We start from the raw sequence: 12,878 nt of genomic DNA, 5'->3' as shown, positions 1-12,878 counted from the left end.
TGGGAGAGAGCCCAGCCCATTGTGGGTGGTACCATCCCTGGGCTGGTGTTCCTGGGTTCTATAAGAAAGCAAGCTGAGCAAGCCAGGGGAAGCAAGCCAGTAAGCATCCATGGCCTCTGCATCAGCTCCTGCTCAGGTTCCTGCCCTGCTTTAGTTCCTGTCCTGACTTCCTCTAATGATAAACCCCTTCCTCCCCAACTTGCTTTTGGTCCTGATGTTTGGTCACAGCAATAAAAACGCTGACTAAGACAATAATTCTCTTTACTTACAATGTGTGGTGTAGGTCTCTCTTAAGTGAAGTTTCACTAATTGTAGTTTTAGTACTCTACAGTAGTCTGAAATGGAAAGTTCCGGAAATGATTTTCTAACATAGTCCATTTTTGGTGGCTTCTGGCTCAGTGTGGTTGTGTGAGTTCTATCTTTGTCCAGCGTACAAAGTACCAGTCCATTTGTTACTTAGTTGTCATCAAGATTATCCCATCAACTCTCGGAGCATTAAGACTTGTGTTTTCTTTTATTTACTAATAGACCCAAGAAGTAAAAATTGACATTGACAATCTGAATGTATGAAGGAAGTGCTGTAAATTCCTTTCTCAGATCAAACAGTAAGAGAGGGTTTCTACTGAAGTTGGAAATAAGTCACCTTCAGTTTTAGGCCACAGAGGTCTTCAGACCTATCTTCTGTGGGTAAGAAATGACCCTGGAGTTCTCCACGGCTGTCTCGGCCAAGTGTCCTTTATTTTAGTTTTCTAGAGACCCTGTGACTATATGTACCTCCATTTTATCCTCTGTAGGAGTGAGAAGGTGTCTGAGTGACCCTTTAATCTGAAACACTAGGAATCCATTGGCCATTTTGATTCAAATGTATTTTAATCACAGGGCTTAGAGAGACTCAGGTTCAGCTTCCAGCATTCACATGACAGTTTATAACCATCTGTTACTCTAGTTTCAGAAGATCCCATTCCTCTTCTGACCTCCATAGGTACCAGGCATGCCTGTGGTACACGTACTTGCGGGCTAAACACTCAATACACATAAAATAAGGAGAAACTCAGACTTGTATTATATTTAATTAATTACTGAGAGAGGAAGAGAGAAGGAGGGAGAGAAAGAAGAAAAGAGGGAGGGAGAGAAAGGAAGTATATATTTACCATGATCTGAGTGTGGAGGTAAGATGACAGCTTGGAAGAATCAGTTTTCCTTCAGTCTCTGAAGTTTCAATGGTTGGAAGAGGAAGGTAATATACTTAGCTATTTATCAGTGTTTTCCAGAGAAACATCACCAACACACTATTTTACTTACTTCATTTACTTTACCGAATTGCATCCTGGGAGTGTGTGTGTGTGTGTGTGTGTGTATGGGGGTGTGGGGAGTGTCCTGAGAAGGTTGATGTTTAGAAGGCAGACCTGCAGGTTAGTTATTCATGCCAGGCTGACATGGTGGTTTTGTGTCTGAATTCCACACATACTGGGGTAGTCTACAAAGCATGCCCCTGTAGCCTAGAGGCTAAATTCCTTGTCTGGAAAAAATCTTAAGTTTTTGCTCTTAGAAAGACTTCTGACTGATGAGGTGGACTAATCCACAGTAAGGAATGTAACCTGCCTTACTCAAAGTCTACTGATTAACATATTAATTACATCTAAATACCTTCACTATGGCATCTAGACTAAATTTTAACTCAACAAATGGGCTTGCTAGTCAGGTCAGGTTGACACATGCAATTTATGGGTGTAGTGGTCAATCTTCCTAATTGGGAATTTCTTTAAATACTTCCTAAGTTTAAGATTCTGAGTAGAAAATGTTTTTGTATTTTTCTTGAGTGTGTGTGTGTGTGTGTGTGTGTGAGAGAGAGAGAGAGAGAGAGAGAGAGAGAGAGACAGAAAGAGAGAGACAGAGAGAGACAGAGAGAGAGAGAGAGAGAGAGAGAGAGAGAGAGAGACACAGAGAGAGACACAGAGAGAGAGACAGAGAGAGAGAGAATAAAGTTGGGTTGTTAAGGAGGTGGGGAGCATGTGAAGGATTGGGGGAGGGGAAACATGATTAAAATATAATACATTGTATGATCTCTTTTAAATAAAAAGGAAAAAATTCTCAGCAGGAAAGAAAAGAATAAAAAAACAAAAAAACCATTACAGCTACCCACAGCATTTATTTTATTGTGTGTCTTTGGTCAGGGAATGTTTTAAAATAATCTAATGCTGTAAAGTGGAGAGAATAATAGTGGCTACTGAATATATTATATTCAAAGATTAAAAAACATTATGTACTCTGAAAAGTCTCCGGGCTCAGAAACGTACTGTAAAGCAAGGTGATGTAGTTTCTTATATAAATTCTAGAGCACATTGTTCATTAGTGTTCATGGTACCCGAGGGGAACCCACCTGACTCTCAGGCAGTGAGGTATAGTCTGCTCTGTATTAGGTTCTCTGGAGGAACAGAACCAATAGAGTATGTTATTACAAGGACTTTAGAATGGGTTTCATGGTAGGGTGATAGTTCAACAATAGCCATCTATATATTGGAAAAAGCCTAAAAATGCAGTAGTTTCTTTGCCCACAAAAAGAGCACCTCATCAGTCCCAATCTGACCTTGATTAGGTTTAGAAGATGCTGAGAGTCACTGATCTACAGACCCTGCTGGAAGGTTAGAGTAACTGGGATGTAATGTTGTAAAGAATGGTACTTTAGTATCAGCAGGGATAGTAATTGGGATGTGATGCTATAAAAAATGGTACTCTAGTATCAAAAGAGATAGGAACTGTGATGTGATGCTATAAAGAATGGTATCCTAGTATCAGCAGAGATAGATGGTCTCTGGGATGTGATGTTGTAAAGAATGGTACTCTAGTACCTAGTAGAGATAGTAGAGACACCTAGTAGCTGTCTGAGCTACTTTTCTGTTCCTGTGAAGAGATACCATGATTAAGGCAATGCATAAAGGAAAGCATTAGATTGGGGGGGCTTGCTTACAGTTTCAGAACTATAGAAACCATGGTCATCATGGTGCGGGGCGGGGTGGAGGTGGGTCATAGCATCAGGCATATAGGTAGGTGTGGTGCTGGAGCAGAAACTGAGAGCTTACATCTGATCCACAAGCTTGAGGCTGAGAGAAAAAGACATACCAACACCCACACCCACCCACACCCACCCACACACACACACACACACACACACACACACAGAGTACTACCTCCAGAGGCACACCTGTGGGGAAAAAAATCTCGTGGGTTGGGGGGAGAGTCTGGTGGCGGGGTCCCAGGCGGCTTCCCACACTGCTGCGGGGGGTCCCACATTCACGTGGCTGTCGGTGGGCGGCGGGCCAGCGGCTGCATCGGCAAGGTTCTAGGGTTCCAAAAGCTGGGAATCTGGCGGTGAGCCCAGGCGGCATGTGGAGTCTGGTTTTCCAAAGCTTTATTGTTCATGGCATATTGAGTGGGTATAGATGGTATGCGCTTCGCCCCCCCCCCCCCCCCCCCCCCCCCCCGCCAAAAGCCAGGGGAGCCTGACTTTTATAGGGAGGGGAAGAGGGGAGGGAATAACTTAATTAGCTACGCCCCTGGCCTTTAGATAACTGATTAATATTTAAATCTCTGGAGGTGGAAACTTCTACCTGTGCTACCTGTGATTGAAGGTTGCAGGTTAAATGGAGTTACCTCGTCCAAGGCCCAACACACACCTACTCCAATAAGGTTATGCTTCTTAATCCTTCCCAAACAGTTCTACCTAAGTGGACCTTGTATTCAAACCCACAAGCCTCTAGGGGGACATTCTCATTCAATCTACTACAGACAGGCTCACTAGTTAGAAGTTGTGATGGCTATTCTTGGTGGTCAAATCGACTACGTCTAGAATTAACTAAAATTTTAAAATGGAGGGCACACCAAGTGAGGGAATTTTTTTTTTGCTTAATTTGAAGTAGGAAGATCCATCTTTTATCCAGATCTTGAAGCAGAAACATACATGCCTTTAATGTACATCTTGAGGAAGAAAGATGTACCTTTATTCTGGGCCACACCTCCTTCTGGAAGCCTTTACAAAGACATGGAAGAAGGAAGCTTTTGCTGCTTGTCTGCTTGTTCTTGCCTTGCTAGCAAGTCCATGACTTCATTAGTGTTAGAGCCTATTTCTTTAGGGATTTTAGCATCTACTGAAGAGCATCTGAGACATCCAGTCTTGTGAACTGAGCTAGTTCTAGAATCTTGGACTTTCCATTCATAGACAGCCATTGTTGGAGTAGTTGGACCATAGCCTGTAAGTCATTCTAATAAATCTCATTATCTATCTATCTATCTATCTATCTATCTATCTATCTATCTACAGATATTTATTCTGTAAGTTCTACCCTGTTTAATACAGAAGTGAAGACAGACAGCCAAAACAACTTTGAACATGCTTTGAACATGGACCTCTTTACATATGGGCCACTCATTAGACCATGACATCTATTCTGGATTGATTCATCTCTGCTCATTAAGTCTTCCTATAAATGTCCTCATAGACCTGCCCAGAGGTGTGCCTCTTAGTTAACTAGAGATACCACCAAGTGGAAATGGGTAATAACCATCCTAGTATTTTTCGTTGAAGATGCCAGTTCCCACTCTTAAAATGTGACACTAACAACTATGCTGTATTGAGTACTTTCTGTTTTCTAGGCAGCACACTGGATGCTTGATGTATATTCATCCACTTTAATTTGAGTTGCACCACAATCCAGTGAGGGACCATTTTATAGAAAAGAAAAACCAAGGTTAAGAAGAGCATTCCGGAGCTACACAAGGAACTCATGAAAGGGCCTGTATACGTTTTTTGGCCTTGAATTTGTTTCTCTCTCCATCTGTCTCTCTTTGTCTCTCTGTCTCTGTCTCTCTCTGTCTGTCTCTGTCTCTGTCTCTCTCTCTCTCTCTCTTTCTCTCTCTCTCTCTCTCCCCCTCCCCCCTCTGTCTTTTTGTCTCATCTCCATCATAGTTCAGAGGTGTGTGTTTGCCACCTGCCTCCTTGGCTGTCTTCCCTGCTTCAGGGTTACCTTGGCTTCACTGGTCTGGAAAATGAGGATTCTCTCATCTGTTCTAAGCATCAGTTTCAGGATGCCAAGTCCTTATGAGGAGATTCCTGTCTGTGAGGAATAAAGTCATAGACTTCAGGCTTTGTTTTTGTGAAGGACCTCTGTTTTAACTTTCTTTTTGAAAATTGGTTAATGCAAATTTCTCCAGTTTTTAGGTTCATTCATGGGTGTTCAAAATAAAAATAATAGAACCTTAAAAGTGCCTTTTGTGTAATTATGATTTTTTTCATATAAACTGAATTAAATTATTTTGAATTCCTTGAATATATTTGGGGAATCATGGAAAGTAGTCTATATTTATTGATTTGTGAATATTACTTTGGAAAATTTTGAATACTTACAACCATTTTATAATACTCATGACTGACAAAGCAAGCCTTTCTGTAAACACAATCACTTAGGGGTTAGGTGTATCTGAAGAACACTAGGAGTATGTATTAAGCCCATTTCCTTGTAGTAATTTGATTGTTAGGCTTCAGATCCATAGCAGCCAGGTCTACAATCAGTTGAAATAGAGAACACAGTTATTCTTTGCCTGGGCTGTCAGACTTGTGTGTCTCAAACATTAATATTTACAGAACTCATTACGAGAGTTCCAAAATGCACGCCCTCTTATGAACTGGCTTGTGGGATGATTTGAGATTCTATGCTTCTGATAAGTCTCTAGGTGGTGCTGAAACTTCTCTTCATGGGCTGTGCTCTTGTAGCAAAAATGACTCCTAAGTTCAATAGCTGTCAAAGCTGAGAAGCCCAATACTATCTAATATAGAATCCTGGCTAGCAATTGTCAGTCATTTATAGTCATATGCTGCATACCTTGAGAGTCAATGGTTAGAGGTGGTTTACAAGTTAACCAGACACCATCCCATCTAGATAGCTGAAGATGAATGTGTGTGTGTATGTGTGTGTGTGTGTGTGTGGGGGGGGGAATGTGTCTGATCTGACTCCTGGAATTTAATATAAAGCATACTCCTTTACTCACTAGTGATGGGGACAGAAGCACAGCTTCATGTAGTCATCTGTAGCATCCTGAGTTCCTGCATCGTTTAGGGTTATCCTATTACTCCTCAGTGCAGGTAAAATCAGATCCTTTGCTGAGCTTTAGAAAAGAATTTCAGGAGCAACCAGCATGGCACAGAGTTAGAGTTTATTAAAAATAGAAAAGGGCCCAGGGAAAGGACAAGCTACACCGAAGAATGTGTGCAAGAGCTCCTCACAGAAGAGTCACATTTAGATGTCAGCCGTGGACACATACACCGTTTTGGCTGTTCTCAAGTTACATTTGAAAGGGTTGTTAAAAAATCTTTTCTTCTTTTTTCCCCTCCTTTTCAATAATGATAACCAATAATGGTAGTAGGTAACTCTGGAGGTCACTGGGGTGTGTGTGTGTGTGTGTGTGTGTGTGTGTGGTGTGGTGTGGTGGATTATAATCTGATAAAAAAAAACAGGGGCTACTTCTTTTGTGCAAGGCATTTGGGGTATGTCTTTTACTTTAAGTGGGGTTTCTGTGACTGAGAGTCCTAGAAAATTGCAAGTTTATAGCTGGGAAATGAGTGAGACTGTATTTTAATATTTTAATCATTTTTTTTACACATTCTTTAAACATTATGAGTTATTTATTCAGTGTGTGTGCATTTATGTGTGTGTCTCTGTGTGTGTATGTGTGTATGTGTGTGTGTATGTATGTGTGTGTGTATGTGTGTATGTATATGTGTGCACCTTGACACAAATGTAGAGAGCAGAGGACCACTTGAGAGAATCACTTTTTTTTTTTTTTTAACTTGTGTGGGCTCTGGAGGTCAAACTCTGATTGTCAGGCTTGGTGGCAAGTGCCTTTTGCCAGCTGAGCCACCTCAGCAGCCTGCTCTTTTAGTCTTTTTATTTGTCACATAGCTATATGAAAGGCACACCGTCTCCATGTTTACACCCTGCCCAGCAGATGAAGTTAATTGGGCAGGAAACCTTGACTCTTAGCAGGTGAGAGGCTTCAGGCAGACTCTGAAGTAAGGGGCTCCCTTCTTCACTCTTGTCTCCGTGGTCTCCCTCATCTTTCTAGTCTGTCTTACAGTAGCCATTTTGTGTGCAGCACACACAAGAACTGTCTCTCAGAGGTGAAACACAAAGCTTCAGAAGCAACATGTCATGGCTGGCAAGTAGGGAACCAGGCTTGAACCTTGAGCTGTCTGGCTTGACAGCTGTGTGTGTGTGTGTGTGTGTGTGTGTGTCCTGACCTGAGTGCCATATATCAGTCACAGCTGGCTAGATTTTTATGCTTCCTATTGCTTTTTATTTGGAAATTACTATCAATTCTTCCTCCCTTTTTCCTTTTAAGTTTTCGTTAAAAAAAAAGAGAGGGAGAGAGAGAGAAATCAAATCCAATTTTAAAACTCTACACAAAATTGTTCATTAAACTTGCCTCTGACAGCTTTTTTCCCCCCTCATCTTATTCTGTATGTCAAAACTGTTCTCTAGCCTGCAAAGGCCTTGGTGCCTTCTGCTGAGCTGACTGACAAAGCCTGGTGATTTAAAAATTGATTTAAAAACGATCCCATTTCTCCTTCCACAGAGCTCTAGTCTTTGATCTTTTCTCAGGAGCAATTTCCAATCAGTATTTTTTTTTTTAAAACCTTGTAAATGTTGGTATTCAGCTCTCCCTGGGCCTACTCACCATTCCCAGAAGGAGAGGTTGGAACCTTGAATTTCCCAATGTCATCACTGTTCTAAAAGAGGTTTTACTCTCAATTGAGCTTGTATCCTGAGGAAGGAATTTACCACAGTGAACCTCATGCTGTGGTTGTTTGCACACTAAAACTAAGTAGGAGTTTGGCAACCACCTGGTTCCTTTGGCTAGCCAGAGAGAACAGACTAATTAAACACTGTAAAGACATCAGTTTTGTTTGGCATTTTTTTTTTTTAAATCAAGACATTGTTAATGTGAATCAAAATAAAAAGATCATTATCAAATCCTTTCCCCTTGAGATCCGAGTGCTAACATCTAATGCTATATAAAAAGATCAAATACTTATATAGTATCCTTAAATTCAATTTTTTATCTTCCCTTAAGAGCATGCCAAAATATAAAAATCACCAAGATGAGAGCTGGTTTCATTGAATGAAAGGTGAAGAATTTGGCGTTTTGTTTATCCAACTTCAGATGGACACATTTACCCAAGGTTCCTAAACTTTCCGAGAAATTTTATTGGTAACTTCTGACTGAGTATACATTTTTATCTCAACTAATTATTATAACTAAATATGTGACTCCCGGAAGATGTAATGTTCATAGCAACTAATTCATAGATTTGAGTTCATGTGATATACAAAGTTGCTTAGTCAGCATTCTACTCATGGAGCACGATTATGCTAAGTTGTAGGATCACATCAGTAGCCTCTTGAGTTAATAGAAGCTTCAGGAGGGAAAAAGAAAAAGATTCTTGAGTTTTGGATTGGCTTGTTCTTCTTTGCTGAGGCCTCAGTTCAGTATAGTCTTTAGCTGGGGCATACACAATCAAGGAGACAAAACTCAGATGATTAAACACATGGCTCTGATAACAGACTCACCTACAGAGCCTTATTGGGAAAGAAGAGTGTGGTCTACGTAGCTGTCAATCCAGAAAGATCTAGACTACACTAGTTTTAATGTGTTGGTAGGACCGAGAATTATAGAATAAAGCTGTTGAAAATTGTGTGAGGAAACTGAGTCAAAGTGAAGTCAACAGCCCATTGATGGGTCCGCAGGTAATGCGTAGAGTCTGGTTCCATGCTTATGTATGATCACTTCTAACGTTTACAATAACCCCAAGGTGGGTATTACACAAATGACTTAACAAGGGAAGATGCACAGCAAGTAAATAGTTAAGTAAGTAATATCAAATGCCGGAAAGACATCTATGGTCAAGTCGAAGTCATGTTTGTTTATCGTGCAGAGAAGAATATCTTCCCCTATCTCCTATGAGGGCTTCAAGCACCACAGTCAAATAGAATTCTCCCAAAAAAAAAAAAAAAAAAAAAAAAAAAACCTTGAAAACCAAACAAAAAAAAAGGAAAAACATCTAGGAGTTGCTGTGAGTTTAAATGGTTATGTGTACCAAGATGATGGAGAAGCCTGGATGTGGGTTTGGGTATTACGGAAAAGCATGACATGGGTATCTGCTCATATCCTCTGCTTTAGCTTTTGTATCTAGCTTCATTTTAAATGTATACGTATGCTAAGCCATATAATTCCCTGGATTATTTACATTCCAGCCAGAGTGAGTGCTGAAGGATAGTGTAATTACAAAGTACAATTTCCCAGCCGTGTGCGATTGCTTGTTGTGTAATAGATCTGCTGGGGACTGATCTCTGCAAACACCACAGCCCAAATACATGTAAGTCATAGTTAGTGGCAAATGACATACAATCCATTGAGGACATGAAATGAGAGATGGGCTTTGATTCGGATGGACCATTTTCATTTGCTGTTTGTCAAATTCTTATATAGTATTGGTATTAAAGTTTCCCTTTTTTCAACTCTACTATTTTCCCAGCGCAGTGTGAGAAACTGGCTATTTTTTCATCATCTTTGTAAGCTATTTTATTAACAGCCCTTTGCAGGACAGAATAGGACATGGCTGACTGGGAGACTGGAGACATGCATTGGCTGCCCGAGTGGACGGACGACAGTAACTTCCCTGTGTTGTTGTTATTGCTGCTATTGTTGCCAACAGTCTCCTCTGTGTTTAATTCTAATGTCCACCTGGCATTTCTTAGCTCAGCTTCCTGTGATCCAGTAAATAGTAAGCAAGCGTCTGAGGTAAGTAAGATTATGTAAGGTATCACAGGCAAAATAGCCTAGAGCAAGGAATTATAGGAAAACGATATTAGGGGCTGGTGAAATGGCTCAGCCTGTAAAGATGCTTGCTCTTAAGCCTGACAACCTAAGTTCAATTTCCAGAACCCTCCTGGTGGAGGGAGAAAATGAATTGCTCCTCTGACTTCTACATGTGTACTGTATACCTCATACCTCAAGTCCACGAGATGGATGAATAAATGTTGGAAAAGAAAATGTTAGTAATAGTGAAGTCTTCTCTGTATACTCACCAATATTTCTTCTCTACTATGAAATGGACCACTTCATAGGAGAGGAGGGGAGGGGAGATGAGGGAAGAGGAGGGGTGGGGAAAGGAGAGGAGGGGAGGAGAGAGGAGGGGAGAGGAGGGGAGAGAAGGGGAGAGAAGGGGAGAGAAGGGGAGAGAAGGGGAGAGGATTGTATGCAGCCAATGTTTGCCTGGTTCTTTCTCACAGGATTATCCCTTTGTAGACAACATGACCCACTTGGGCTGAAACGAGAAAAGCTTAATTTTCTAAGTTAATTTTTATGCGTATGCCCATCTGTAGTTATATTTCCTTTTGCTTCTTTACTGTTCCGTTCCAATCACATTTATGAAAAGAGAAAGTGTGAAGATTCCCAAACAAAATTCCTAGCTCATTTGTTTGATCACTATTACAAGTTACAAGTTGCATTCTGTCTCCAGTACAGTTTTTATATCTCGTGATTATGTAAATCAGCAATTTCAGTAGGACTCCATGGGATTAATTTTCTTGCTCTGCAGATGTCAATTGAAGTCAATGGTTTGACAAGGTAGCCTGGGTGTCTTTGCCAACATACTCCATATTGCGGTGGGATGACTCCCATCTCCTCCCTTCTCCCCCTTCTCCCCTCTCTCCCTCATCTCCCCTCGTCTCCCCTTCCTCTCCCCTCCTCTCCACTCCTTTCCTCTTCTCTTCTTTCCCTCCCCACCTCTCCTCTCCTCCCCTCCCATCCCCTCCTCTCCTCTCCCATTCACTTCCCCCCACTTCTTCTCTCTTTTCTTCTCCCTTCTGTCAGGAACCACCTAGGATAGGCTAAAGGCTAGCAGATGACTTTCTTAGAGATGGTCCACCATTTTGCTTGGTCTATGATGGATAATTCTGAAATGTAAGGCTTTCAGAAATCTCATTTTAGGATTGTTTCTTGCAGCTGATATGCCTTTCCAGTCCTTATAAAATTAATTTAATAATCCCTGGGCATTAGCCCACACTATTGGGCAGATTATCTGTAGATCAACAAAGATGAACTCTACATAGCAATGCTATGTAGACACGATAAAAATTAACCACAGAAAACAAAACAATAACTCAACTTATTCTCATTCTCTCTCTCTCTCTCTCTCTCTCTCTCTCTCTCTCTCTCTCTCTCGTTTTATTAGTTTTTTTGTGAATTTCACATCATGTACCCCAATCCAATCAATCTCCCCCTCTCATCTACCTGCCTTCCACCATTGCAATATAGCCCTTTGTCTATACTTCTTTGCTTGCAAATATGTATTGTGATGACTCAGTCTGGTACAAGACTTCTGGCTTTTGTTACTCTGTCAATACTAAAACCTCCTACTGTCGCCCTATGCCATAGGGATCAGTAGGACCAGCCCTTCATGCTCTCTGGCAGTTCATTGATAAGGTAGATGATGGGGTGGGCCAACTCAAAGCCCTGGACTTGGGCCTAAGAGATATCTAAGTTGGTCAGCCTGCCAGCTCTCCTACTCTCACACCCTCAGGGTCAGCTCACCACCAACCCCTGCAAACAGGGCCAGCTCTAACCTGTTGCCAGGGGAAGTGCAAGGCCTGTTCTCCCTAGTGTTGTAGCTGGTGAGGGACACGGCCAATTCTCTCATTCTCATGACCCTGGGGCTGTCTCTCCTGCTTGCCCATAGCTGGCAAGAGTTGAAGGAGGGGAGGAGGGTGTCTCTTCCTTGTCCATGCCACTCACTGCCCAGCTGACAAGAGACAGGGCAAACTCTTCCACATGCATGCCCTGGGGCTGGCTTACCTGCAACCTTCGTATTCAGGGCCAGCTCTACTGTGCTGCCTAAGTGAGGTGCAGCACCAGCTCTCCTGGTACTGTAGCTGATGAGGGGCAAGGATAGCTCTTTTGTTCTCATGATCCCACAGCCAGGTCTCCTGTCTGCCACAGGTGGTGAGGAGCTGGGGAGATGGGGTATCAGGGTATCCTTCATCCATGCTACGATGTAGGAGATAAGTAGTAGGCAGGACCAACTCTCCCATGTTCCTTAGGTAGGGCTGGCTCACTCGCATCTCCTGAAATGCTGTCCCAAGTACAGGTGTCCCAAGTTTGGTGCAAGGTCATCTCTCCTGCTCTCATGACCCCAGGGATAAATCCTCCAGGATGCTCAGGTGAGGGTTGGGGTCAGTTCTGCACAGCCCTCAGACACCAACATGTCCTCCTGTTGTAGCCCAGACCAGGGGTATCTGCCTGGCCTTTGGTGGTAACAGACCCCTGCTGCCACTGAACCAAAGACCAGATGTGGCTCCTGGTAGCAGCACAGGCCAGGACCCCACCATGGTTCCAGGTGGCATCACTCGCTACTCATATAGGGCTTTTCCTCACTACCTTTGAGTCTGCAGTTCTGCCTCTCTTCATTGTGCCCACATCCTTCTGCTTCTTTTTTTCTTCCATTTCTCCACCACTTACTTGCTCCTCTTAATGGCGTCTGTGGTTTCTTGAGTGTCTGGGTCCTCTCAGGAGTGGTCTAAGAAGTGCCCTGATCCTGCATTATGGCGCTGGGCAGAGGTCATCTCTGACATGGTGTGCTCTCTCCCCCAAGCCCTTCGTGGAGCTGGAACGATGGTCATCTCAGGTTACCTCCCTGACCAGGCTCCAGAGCTCCTGTTCCTCACCTGGCTGCCTCAAGTGGCCCATTTCAAGAGTCTTTGTCTCAGAGTCACTTCCTGGTGGGGTTCTTCTAGTCTCTTAGAAGACTAGAAGTCCTAGAAGCTGAT

The 12,878-nt window shown here is 42.5% G+C and overlaps 1 long non-coding RNA gene across 26 annotated transcripts in view; it reads left to right on the top strand.

Moving 5' to 3' along the window:
- The window catches only part of LOC143435157 (uncharacterized), a 156,010-nt gene that overhangs the window by 78,935 nt on the left and 64,197 nt on the right, over positions 1 to 12,878 (top strand). The gene's annotated exons all lie outside the window — the stretch shown is intronic.

The sequence above is a fragment of the Arvicanthis niloticus genome, chromosome 20 (assembly GCF_011762505.2).
Source record: "Arvicanthis niloticus isolate mArvNil1 chromosome 20, mArvNil1.pat.X, whole genome shotgun sequence".
NCBI lineage: Eukaryota > Metazoa > Chordata > Mammalia > Rodentia > Muridae > Arvicanthis > Arvicanthis niloticus.
The sequence above is the reverse complement of the archived record's forward strand: the minus strand, read 5'-3'. Positions and strand labels throughout refer to the sequence as shown.